The sequence below is a fragment of the Erinaceus europaeus genome, chromosome 7 (genome assembly GCF_950295315.1).
Source record: "Erinaceus europaeus chromosome 7, mEriEur2.1, whole genome shotgun sequence".
In the NCBI taxonomy this organism is placed as follows: Eukaryota; Metazoa; Chordata; class Mammalia; order Eulipotyphla; family Erinaceidae; genus Erinaceus; species Erinaceus europaeus.
In genome coordinates this window covers 20136348-20149013 of record NC_080168.1, presented here as the reverse complement: position 1 = coordinate 20149013, position 12666 = coordinate 20136348, and the positions used below count along the sequence as shown (strand labels likewise).

At 38.5% G+C, this 12666-nt stretch overlaps 1 long non-coding RNA gene across 1 annotated transcript in view; it reads right to left on the bottom strand.

Moving 5' to 3' along the window:
* LOC132539393 (uncharacterized) overlaps positions 1 to 2928 on the bottom strand; it is a 299247-nt gene extending 296319 nt beyond the window's left edge. Inside the window, exon 1 of the long non-coding RNA XR_009550647.1 lies at positions 2605 to 2928. This is a non-coding gene — a long non-coding RNA (uncharacterized LOC132539393). The remainder of the gene's footprint in view (positions 1 to 2604) is intronic.
* Between the last annotated feature and the right edge of the window lie 9738 nt (positions 2929 to 12666).

Here is a 12666-nt window from a genome sequence, read left to right as displayed (position 1 = left end):
TCCACTGTGTAGATATACAACACAATTTTTAGCCACATATCTGTCATTGGACATCTAGGTTACTTCCAACTTTTCACTATTACAAACTGTTCTACTGTGAACCTACGTGTACACAGATCTCTTCTAATAGCTTTGTTTGTTTGTTTCTTCCATGTAAATCCCCAGGAGAGAAATGTCTGGGTTATAGAAAAGGTCCGTTTGTAGTGTTATGAGAAGAAATGGTAACAAGAGCTGTAGAGGAGGAATCGACTAGAATAAATAATGAGGAGAGTAGTCAATGCCTTCTTGTATTATGTAAGGTAAAGTTTCTACTGACAGAACTCTGACCGTGAGTGGCCCCATTTTGCTAATGATGAAAGCCTTCAAACTCAGTAGATATGTACCTGACACCAAACCAAAGACTTTGAGAAAATTTTAAAAAACAAATGACTGCCATACTGTACATGAATCACATGCTAAATAAACCTTCCTATAATGAACTAACTGAGCAATAGAATTCTTTCTCCTCTACCCAGTTTTGAGTACCAAGTACACTCCATTTCATCAAAACTTGTCCTTGCATCGCAACAGAAATTTGGATAATACCATCTTTTGAAGGTATTTGTATTACTGGTTCCATCAGTTGTCCCTTCCTACCTGGTACCTGGACCCCTTGAAGAATGGAAGGCTGTGGCTCCTGTGAAAAATTCTGAAGTAAGAGATGTATCTTGAGCAAGCATTCCTTTCCAGTTTTTTATTGTTATTAATTTATTCATAAAATAAAAAATATTAACAAGACCATAGAGTAAGAGGGGTAAAATTCCACACAATTTCCACCCCCAGAGTTCCATATCCCATTCTCTCCCTTGAGAGCTTTCCTATTCTTTATCCCTCTGGGAGCAGGGACCCAGGATCATTATGAGGTGCAGAAGGTGGCAGGTTTGGCTTCTATAATTGCTTCTTTGCTGAACATGGTTATTGGCAGGTCAATCCATACTCCGAGCCTTTCCCTATCTTCCCTTAGTGGGACAAGGTTCTGGAGAGATGGGTGCCCAGGAAAATCAGGTTAGCATTATGGCAGCATCTGGAACTTGATGGCTGAAAAAGCATTAAGATATAAAGCAGAACAAATTGCTTAATAGTCAGGAACCAAGAATATAGCAGATAAGATTTGGGGTCTCCATTTTGGAAAAAACTAGTACGTCTATTTTAGGTATATTCCAAGGGACCCATGACTTTACTGATTTTTGCCTGAGCCCGACAACTAACATGCAGACAGACCAAAGGTATTGCCTGGGGAGAAGGTGTCAGAGTTGGAAATAGGACTAGAAACAATAATAACTATCTGTTGCCTTCTTAAACTCCAAGACAGCAGGAACCTTCCCCCTTCTCTGTAAAACCCATATTTCTCCCAGTCCTGGAAACTCTAGGGCATGGCTTGCCTTCCTGCACACTTCACTCAATCCACACCATTTAATACTGCTTCTGCTGGGCTGAAGCAAATCAGTACAACCAGTACCACCACATTTTGCTTCGGACTGTGTCCGGAGACACCAGAGACACCAGGCGTGGAATGTCAACCCGTCAGCTCCAGCACTCTGATGAGACCATTCCTAGCTCACAGTACTCCCCAATTCCATGTCGGGTGGTGCACCTCCTAACAAAGCCACAGAACCTAACTATAGATCAGTGCCCATGAGACAGAAGACATTGCACATGTACCCATATGTCAGGGGAAATAGACGCCTTAAAGCAAAAGTGCACAATAATTTGCAGTGACTCAAAACAGCAAGCAAGTAGAAAGAGCAAAAAAAAAAAAGAGAGAGAGAGAGAGACACCATAAAAATGATACTTATATGCTTTTCCCATATTTGAGAGCTACTCTCTTCCCTGATCTAGCTTTTTTTTTTTTTTAATAACAGCCTGAGAATGATCATGAGTTCTATGAACTCACAATGCTAGTCTTAAAGCAACTGTTAAAAACTTTCCTGTACTTGCTCTAAGCAGTGATTTACCCAGTAGAGCACACACATTTCCATGTGCAAAGATCAGGATTCAAGTCCCAGGTTCTCACCTGCAGAGGGGAAGCTTCCCAAGGGGTAAAGCAGTACTGCAGGTGTCTCTTTCTCTCTCCCTTTCTAGCTACCCATTTCCATTCAATTTCTCTCCATCTCTACCAAGAGGGGGTCGGGGAGGAGAGGAGAGAAAATAATGGCCATGAGGATTGATGGATGTGGCATGCAATCACCATGCTCCAGCAATAACCCTGGTGGCAAATAAAATAAAATAAAATAAAATAAAATAAAATAAAATAAAATAAGCGGCGTAAGGATAGCAGTTCCAGTCCCCAGCTTCCCACCTGCAGGGGAGTCACTTCACAAGCAGTGAAGCAGGTCTGCAGGTGTCTATCTTTCTCTCCCCCTCTCTGACTTCCTCTCTTCTCTCCATTTCTCTCTGTCCTATCCAACAATGATGACAACAACAATGGCAATAATAACTACAACAATAAAAAACAACAAGGGCAACAAAAAGGAAAATAATAAATAAATATAAATGTTTTTTTAAAAGGAATAAATAAAACTAAATATTGGCTTTCAAAAAAAGTTTCATGTGCGACAATTTTACACACATATTTTTTAAAATATTTTTTATATTTATTTTTATTTATTTATTCCCTTTTGTTGCCCTTGTTGTTTTATTGTTGTAGTTATTATTGTTGTCATTGTTGTTGGATAGGACAGAGAGAAATGGAGAGGGGAGGGGGAAGACAGAGAGAGGGAGAGAAAGATAGACACCTGCAGACCTGCTTCACCACTTGTGAAGCGACACCCCTGCAGGTGAGGAGCCAGGGCTTGAACCAGGATCCTTATGCGGGTCCTTGTGCTTAGCGCCACCTGCACATAACCCGCTGCGCTACAGCCCGACTCCCTTTTTAAATATTTTTTTATATTTATTTTTATTTATTTACACACAAAATTTTTAAAAATGCCTCCAACATCCTACAGATAAGATCAGCCGCCATTAGAGATAAAAACACAAGGAATGTGACGTGTAAATTTCATGTCTAAGATGCTCATGTGCGTATTTATATCCATATGTAGACAATGCAGGTCTATATAGCCATAAAAATAAGAAAAGCTATAGACCTCAGGGCATGCTGATGGCTGTGCCATTAAGATTACGCACTCGCTCTGTCTCTATAGAACAAATACAATCCTCTCCCTTCTTTGTACCTAACAGTTGCCGGTTTGTTTAGCTTCCAGGAATTCTCAACCCACCTTTGCTGGGCTGTGAAGCATTTCATTAGTTCTGCTTGCTCACAGATTTAATTTCCCAACCCTAATCATTTGTGGCTCGTGTGGTCCATGGCTTTCAGAGGGAAGGCTGAACATGTGCAGAGGAGAGCGGCAGAGGAGAATGAAAATCAAGCTGACATCATTGCAGTGATAGTGAGCTATAGGGAAAAAAAATTATTAAATATGCAAAGTAGTAACAGACATGTGGTTGGAAGTTTGGTTTGTTTCTTTTGCAACTAGACCCCCATTTCCGCTGGAACAGTTTGTTCTCCCATTGACCTGTTCTGCTTACTACCTGATGTGGCCCCTCCTACAAGATGAACAGAGAACTCTGTCCTGATATCCGGATAGACATGAACGTACCTTTGTGCAATTGTAGAAAATTTTCTCTAAGTCACTTGACTCGTCTCTATCAGGTAAACTCCTCTCCTGTGAGTTGAACTGGGTGCTACTTTTCATTTGCCACAAAAGTGAGCAATGTTCCAGGCCATTCTCATCACTCAGTTACCCGTTTCCAGGTAGTCTTGAGGATGATAACTTAAATTACCTTAGTTTACTTTAGATACCTACTTGTATCATGCGACTCATAAGTTATTGAGTAGCTCTTCAAGGCACACTTCAGAGATAAATAGTAGTATAAGCACCCAACACTACTCATGAACGAGAGCAAACACTTCCAGTGTTGCATGTCCCACTCCCTTTCATCCTGCACAATAGCACAATATTTTTCATCAGCAGACAGGCCACCAGCCACCAAGATTGCAGCATCAGCAGTCTATAATAGTTTCATTAAAACATTGTAATTGGGTTTTCTTAAAAAAAAAAAAAAGAAAGAAAGAAAGAAAAAGAAGGAGTTACCCTCCAATGAGCAGGGAGAGGAGAGTCATAACAGCAACAGTGTGAAACGATGCGTCTTCAAAGCCTAAAGTTACTTGAAAAATGGGGAAGGTACACAGAATTTTGATATTTCACAGTACCAATCTAGCGTGCAATGATACATCTCCTTTCTTGGCACTTGCAGGAGTAAAACCAGAATCTACATCTGTAATCACATATTCCATCCCATTGATTTGCTCTTGCAGAAAATGGAAGGCTAGTCAACAAACTCATATGCCTATTGAAATGATGTCAGCTCAGAAAAATATTCTTTGTTTACCATGAAATCCATATTTTAGCACAATAAATCCACAGTGTGTAGGCTGAGTATACAGCACCATACCATCTCCTGATGAAATAAATGGGCATATTGGAAATGCATCCTGCATGCATTGAAATACAATCTAGAAACATCTTCTCTAAACCTCTGCTGTGGCACAGGGAGAGAGAGAGAGAGAATTTTTTTCAAAACTGCTTGACTAGCTTGAACAATTGCATATTTAACATCATCAGACATTAGGTGAAACTAGATAATTTGGCCCAAACTGCTCTTCCTTGAAACCTGATTTATGTCTATTGAACTGAGCCAAACAAACTGGATCATTGTAAAGGTTCACTTCCTAATGGCTCTATAGATATTTCCAGAATCTTGTTGATGAGGTCAGAGTCATTTTACTTTTCTATAAAGACATCAATGTAAGTGAACTTTTTAAAAAAAAAAATTTAAAAGCTTTCTATTTACGTGTACTATACATACATAAAAGTGCACTTAGCAGAGCAGTTTAAACCCAGGATGTATAGAATCTATCACCAGCATTTCAGAAATTCTCATATTCCCACTTTTAACCAATATCCTTGCCACCTCCCAAGGATAACTCCCACTAAAAATGACCAAGTTTCCGAACAGCGTAACTCACCTTAATCTGCTTTGAAACGCTATGTAAATGGATTCACAAAACATCTATCTTTTGAATCTGATGTCTTTTGCTCAACAATTTGATTGTAGATTTCATCCATATTGTTGCATCTCTCTTTATGAAGAAGAAAATGAAATTTCATTTCACTGACAGAGTTGCATCCATTAATTTCTCATAGGATGAATGTAATTATTAATATTAAAATCTAAAAATTTACCCAAAGATCAGAGATTATGAGGAAACACTGAAGGGGTAGAAGACCTCTACAAAGTCACTTTTTTTTTCCTTCATCTGGAGATTCAATACTATATATTGATTTAGGAATTTACTGAACTATAATGGAAACTGTGTGTGCTAAGCAGAGGTAAATGGGAGAGAGCACCAGCAGTGAAGCTAAATTCCTGTTTTGAAGAAAAGGGCTTGTCCTTTGCTGTAATATTTCATTACTTCTGGTTGAATTTGTCATTTATCACCTTCTCTTTTCACTCTTCAGTAAAATTTTATACTGGCTTAGGAAAAAAAAGAGGCAAGACTCCCTGACAAGTGAGCTAAGAAAGGTCAGATCTGAAATAGAGAAGGAAAAAAATAAAAGGACCATGGCATCCAGGATACAGATCAATGGAGACTAGAGACAGTGTCACATAATTTTTCGGAGACAACAGTTCATTCTATCAGGCCTTTGTGTGCTCTGTGATCTTTGTCCAGAATATCTGTATAATCCCCATCCCCAAGCCTTCTCTTGGCTGTCTATTTTCAACTTCTCCTTTCTCGGCCCAAATACTACTGCATAGAGAACACTAGTCTCACAACCCAGTTGAATCATATCCCATGAGATAGTCTCCTCTGATCCTCTGGTTTCCAAAAGAGGTTTTGGTTTCCAGACTAGTCTGCTTGAAAAACTTGTGACTCCATAAGTAGTTGTTGTTTGGTGAGTCCCTTCACTGGACTGTAAGTTCAACGAAGCATTACCAAGTTATGTCTGGTATGTATAAGATATTCACCTAATAGTTACTGAATGATAAAATTAAAATGGAAAATAAATATGGCAGTCAACCTTAAGTCTTACTATTATCTGGCTGGGGAGAGAGCTCCGAGCATACATCTTACAGTGAACAAAGTCTTGGGTTCAAGCTATGGCTCACTGGACAATTGGATTTTGTGATGTCTTGTTCTCCTCTCTATCTCATCCACTTTCTTGCAAACATTTAAAGAAACTGTATAATACTTATGCAAGGCCTTGGATTCATTCTCTGGTTTTGCATTAAAATAGGGGGCGGGTGGGAGTGCACCTGATTGAGCGCACCTGTTACAATGCACAAGGACGAAGGTTCAAGCCCCCAGTCCCCACCTGCAGAAAGAAAGCTTCACAAGTGGTGAAGCAGTACTGCAGATGTCTCTCTGTCTCTCTCTCTCCCCCTTCCATCTCAAGTAAATTATTTATCAAATAAATAAAGATAATTAAAACATTATAAAATATGGTTTTATCAAGGTTTCCTTTTTATAAATAAAAGCACATTAAAAATCATTTTAAAAAAGGTTAAAAGTGAACTTTTAACCCCTACTTCCTACAGTTCTTAGTTCTACACAGAATTCTCTCTAAACAAACAAACAATTCATGAGGGTCACAATTTCAGCTTTTTCTAAATACAAAACGATTTCTCATTTCCAGGAATACATACGTCATAATATGTTCCTTTAGTTAAAAATCTACCTGCTCAGCATTTTGATGCTAACACCCATCAAATAAATGGGAGGTGACTAAGGCAAATCCATTTGATAACTACTAAAAAAAAAAGTGCATTTATCCATTTCAGACAGCAGATTAATGTAGACTACTGATATGACAACTTGAAGACTTGTAATGTGCATACCCTTCCTCACATTTAGTGGATCAATTTATGACAATGTATTTGGCAGAGAAAGGAGACAGTTAAGATGACTGTTACACTTCCAGAGTACGTTAACCTACTCTGCCTTCAGAGAAATTTAACTCATTATCCTCTGCTTTCAAGATGCTTGGACTGGGAATATATTTACTAAATGACAGTGCATTTGGGCTTCATCATGTCTGATACAGATGGTTAGGTGACAGTTATCAATGGGCAATGAGACTGGAAGAGAATCTGGTCTGGTAGCTATTAATAATGTGGAAACAGCTTTTATTCTGAGATTTTTTTTTTTTAATTTTGCCTCCAGGGTTATCGCTGGGGCTTGGTACCAGCACTACGAATCCGCTGCTCCTGGCGAACTTTTTTTTAAAACATTTTTTATTGGATAGGATAGAGACAAATTGAGAGGGGAGGGAAAAATAAAGATACCTGCAGATCAGCTTCACCTTTTGTGAGGCAATTCCCCCTCCACAGCAGGTGGGGAGGAGGGACTCTGAACCAGATCCTTGAGCAGGTCCTTGCTTCCTACTGTGTGCGCTTAACCTGGTGCGCCACTGCCTGCCCCCACCCGGATTTCTTTTACAGCAAGGGATACCTAGAATTCCAAAACCAGACTTCAGATATTGTGCATCTAGTAGGCATTCATTGTTAATAATGTATACAGAAAGTTGTCTGCATTTTAAAATATTCATATTAGGTTTCAAAGAAGGATTTGTGGAGAAAAGGGGGCAACAGGTAAGGCTTGAAAGACAAACAGGTGTTAACCAGAGGCAGAGAGTTCATTAGGCAATTGCAACCAAGAGAAGACTGTTAATAACGACACGGGATATGAAGCAATACTCTCTTGTGTGGAGAGTAAAGATCAAAACCATGATACACTCAAACTGAGAAATGAAACTAGTGAGGCAGTTGTACGCCCACTCAGGAAACATCTTAAGAGCCCTGTTAAGAATCAGTCTATGGATACTTGGTAACCACGGAGAGAATAGACAGAAGGAGGCTTCGTTGTCAAGTGTGCATGCTGGAAAGAGGATTTGAGTTCTCGCCATACCATGAAAAAAAAAAAAAATCCAACTGGAGAAAGTAATGCTAAAGGGAAATAGTATTAGATAGCAGGTATACTCAGAACAACACTGAGACTCTACTCCGGAGCACTGCTCATAGGAAAAAGAAGGGGTGGGTATGACTGAGCTAAATGTAAACAATAAAATAATGATATCTTGAGAATTTAATATGGGACTTGAGGAAAGGAAACATTCATAACCCAGTGAGAGCTAAAACACAAGGAGGACAGGCTGGGTTTGTTAAGCATGATCCCGTTGAGTCTCAGGTGGCAATGAGATTGCAAGCAGCCTTTCTGTAGCAGCTCATCGGACATATGGAGTTTGAAGTTCAAACCAGGGTGCAACTTGGAAAGTTTTCAACATATAGAAGGCAGTTAAAATCATGAGGCAAGGGACATTGCAGGAAAAATATATAGTAGCTGACAAAATATCGATTATAGTATATCGAAACAAGTTAATGATCAGGAAATTAGTGCATAGTCACTTGTTTCTATATTCTAATCTGTTAAGGTCCTTATTCAGTGTGTCTCATAGTCAGAATATTCATTAAACCATGTCCACTTATATCTTTGAGAAGCAGAGACAAGAGCTAATGATGAATTGATGTTGAGTGAAATTTAAATGGCCTGAATGAAAATTGATTCTAAGTCACCTCAGAGAAATTCAACAGAATGCCATGCCCTTACCTACCCATGTAGACAGATAGATAGCTGTAGTTAGATAAAGGGGATGTGATTAATTTATCCTCATACAAATAGTTCTTACCTATACGTCCTGAGATGCTCATTTCTCAGTCCATTAGGTTCAATTTAATGCGTATAGAACATGTCTAGAATCAATAGGACTTTGAAGGTTTCATTTTTAATTTTACTCAGATGAAAAATTCTGTATGGTGTTCAATAATTCAAGCACTTATGCAACATTGGCAACAGGCCCCACAGGAAGCATGAGGCCAAGGTTAAAAACCTTCTAAGTCAAGATTCTATGATACCCAAAGAACCGATTTTCATTGTATTGCATGTCTTCTGGTATTTTATTAGCATACCCAAAATCTGAGAACAGCAGGGGTGCACTGGGACTAATTTCAGTTGCAGATGTATAACACTTGGCATTAAATTTTCATTTTCACAAAATTCAAGGTTACCATGTTAACTTATTAGTTTTCAGCCAATTTTACATCTTGTATGAAAAAAATATAACAATGGGGGCCAGGTGGTAGCACACCTGGTTGAGTGCACATGTTACAGTGTGCAAGGACCCAGGTTCTAGCTCCCAGTCCCCACCTGCAGGGGGAAAGCTTCACAAGTGGTGAAGCAGTGCTGCAGGTGTCTCTCTGTCTCCTCTCTCTGTCTCCCCCTTCCTCTCAATTTCTGGTTATCTCTATCAAATAAATAAAGATTTAAAAAGTGTAAGAATACTCTTCCCCCACCCCAAATCCAGATACAACCGTATAAGAATGATGAGGGTCTCAGTTTCTGTTGCATTATCACTTGCTAATGAAAGAACAGTTGAAATCACTGTAACAGTGGTGTCCTGTTTATAAAGATGATATCCTCAGTCCTTCTAGGCAAATGATACTCCCTTATGTTGTGCATTACTACATATGAGATTGTACATACCTAGATACATTAATATTCCTATTTCCAAAATGGTAGCATAGGTGTTTGGATAACTAAGTATGGCATAAGAGCGCTCATCCTGTCAACTGCTCAAACATTATACAGATAATTATCCCCAGGGCAACAAAATCTGCTATACCATTCTAATAGCATGTGTGACTCAAACCCACCTTATATTGATATATAATCCCTCTTGGTCTCTGCTCTCCTGCATTAGTCTGATCCATCAACTTGTTGAGTGACACTTCATACTCTAAGTATGAATCTTTGTTTATCACATTGCAATATTCTATGTATTTTTCCAATATGCTATTTAATTTTCTATGCTTAGAATGCATTGAAGTGGCAGAGCAGCAGCTATCATTGCACCATTTTATTGGGGGAAACTAAAGCTCTGAGAGGTAAAATGGTTTTTATAGAATTATATAATTAATAAGTACTGGGACTTGCCTAGAAGCTAAGTCTTCAGATGTGTAGACAAGCTTCATCTTCATTCTAATGAAGGCATCTGATGAAAATAAATAAAAGGAAGTCATTGACTTCTTAACCAGACTAGAAATACTGACTAATAACATAGAATAAAGCATTTCCTTTATGTTTTTTAAACTGGCTAGAGTAGAGGGCTGCACATTTGACCAAAAAAATGAACTTTGACATGTTTACACCTTTATAGAGCCATATTTCTCACCTTCCAGATACACACTTAGGGTTCTCAGACTCCTTTAAAATTCTTTGATGGGGCCAGATGGTAGTATAACAGGTTAAGTGCACATGGTGCGAAGCACAAGGACCTGTGTAAGGTCCCAGTTCGAACCCCCAGCTCTCCACCTGCAGGGGGGTCACTTCGCAAACAGTGAAACAGGTCTGCATGTGTCTATCTTTCTCTCCTCCTCTCTGTCTTTCCCTCCTTCCTCTATTTCTCTCTGTCCTATCAAACAACAATGATGGCAATAACAATAATAATAACAACAAGGGCAACAAAAGGGAAAATATAGCCTCCAGGAGCAATGAATTCGAGTGCAGGCACCAAGCCCCAGCAATAATGCTGGAGGCAAAAAAAAAAAAAAAAATTCTTAGACAATTCATTCCCACCTCACCCTAATAAACCTTCCCCTCCAAAACCTTCTCAAGACATAACTGTGAGATTTCCTCATTTTTCCTGGAATAATTTATTGTTCTTTCTGTTATGGCACAGAGGATAGCTTTGATCCTACACCTTAATATTATTCATTATATTATTTTTTAATAATTCACTATATCCATTTTTTTCCACTGGACTGTAAGTTCCCAAAAGGCAAGTCACTAATCTTTCTTCTTTGTATCATCCAGCTCCTAGAAGCATGTCTGGTACATGAGATGTTCAAGAAGGTTGGGTGCATGAAAATGAAAACCTTTAGTCTAAAGTGTTGTTGGCAATGTTCTCCCAGCATTCACAGCAGATGGATATAAATGTTAAGAGATGTCTCAAGACAGAAGTCAGTAGTAATACAAAGTAATGAATCTTTCATGATGAAAAATTTCATATAGGGAATTTTTAGGAAAAGTGGAGTCTCGTTTGTCAAATTCTATTGCATTGGCATTGATACACTTCCAAAAGCAAATCAAATTATTTCAGTCAACACTTATTTATACTGAACAATTGACGTTCATTACAACCACTTCCAGAATCCTCTACATATCTTTTAATTCACTGTTTTAGAAGATTTTTTAAGTGATCTTGGTTTTCTCCAGAATTTTTTCCTATTGAAAAATCACTTGTTTCATGTTTTCTAGATCTAAACACTTGTTAATGATTTATGATAGAATATAATAATAAAAGCTCAGTAGGGTCATGGGCCCCTTGGAATATGCCTAAAATAGACCTACTAGCTTTTTTCAAAACAGAGACACAAAATCTTCATCTGCAATATTCTTGTCTTTAGGTTCATGATCAGTCAACAATTTGTTCTGCTTTATATCTTAACTCCTTTTAAGCCACTAGGTTCCAGATGCTACCATGATGCCAACCTGACTTCCCTGGGCAGACGACCCCACCAATATGTCTTGGAGCCCCACCTCCCCAGAGACCTACCCCACTAGGGAAAAAGAGAGATAGGCTGGGAGTATGGATCAACCTACAAACACCCATGTTCAGCAGAGAAGCAATTACAGAAGCCAGACCTTCCACCTTCTGTACCCCATAATGATCCTGGGTCCATACTCCCAGAGGGATAAAGAATAGGGGAGCTATCAAGGGAGGGGATTGGATACAGAGTTCTGGTGGTGGGAATTGTGTGGAATTGTACCCCTCTTATTCTATGGTTTTGTCAGTGTTTCCATTTTATAAATAATTTTTTTTAAAAAAAAAAAGAATACTTAATAAAGAGCAGAGACCCACAGGTGTACATTACTGGAAGCAGCAAATTCTAGGGCCTTCTGGAGGTTATTTTGGGAAAATCCAAAACTACAAGTGTTACATCTGAAAATGCCAGGGGTGTAATGGATAATGAGTACCAATTACATAGAAGACATTGTGGTGGATGCTGCAGAGAATTCAATATGCATAATCGTTCCTGTTCTGAACAGTCTACTAATTAATCCAGTCCACTATCTCAGTTGAATTACCATTTGAGCTTGCCTTTCTATTTGATAGGATTTCCTAAAGAAATAGCCTAAGGGCTTGAATTAACTCAACCTGATCGAGGAGATACTCTCATATTATTCATAGCTTAGAAGTTAAACAGAATTAGAACAGTCTCAGTCTCTCTCCTCTCTCTCTCCATATATATATATATATATATATATATATATATATATATATATATATGTGCTAATACTAGAATGAAAGTAAGTTAGCACATTAGCCACTAGATCAACCAACCTGATTCCATATTCATTTGGTTGTTTGCTCTGTATCTTAGCACAGGATGTTATAACAGAATACTATATAGACTAGGTAGTTTAAACAAAGGACTTTCTCTAAACCCTGGAGTTTGGAAGGTCTAAGGTAATAAGAGATTCAATTTTGTGGTCCATGAGGTGGTGCA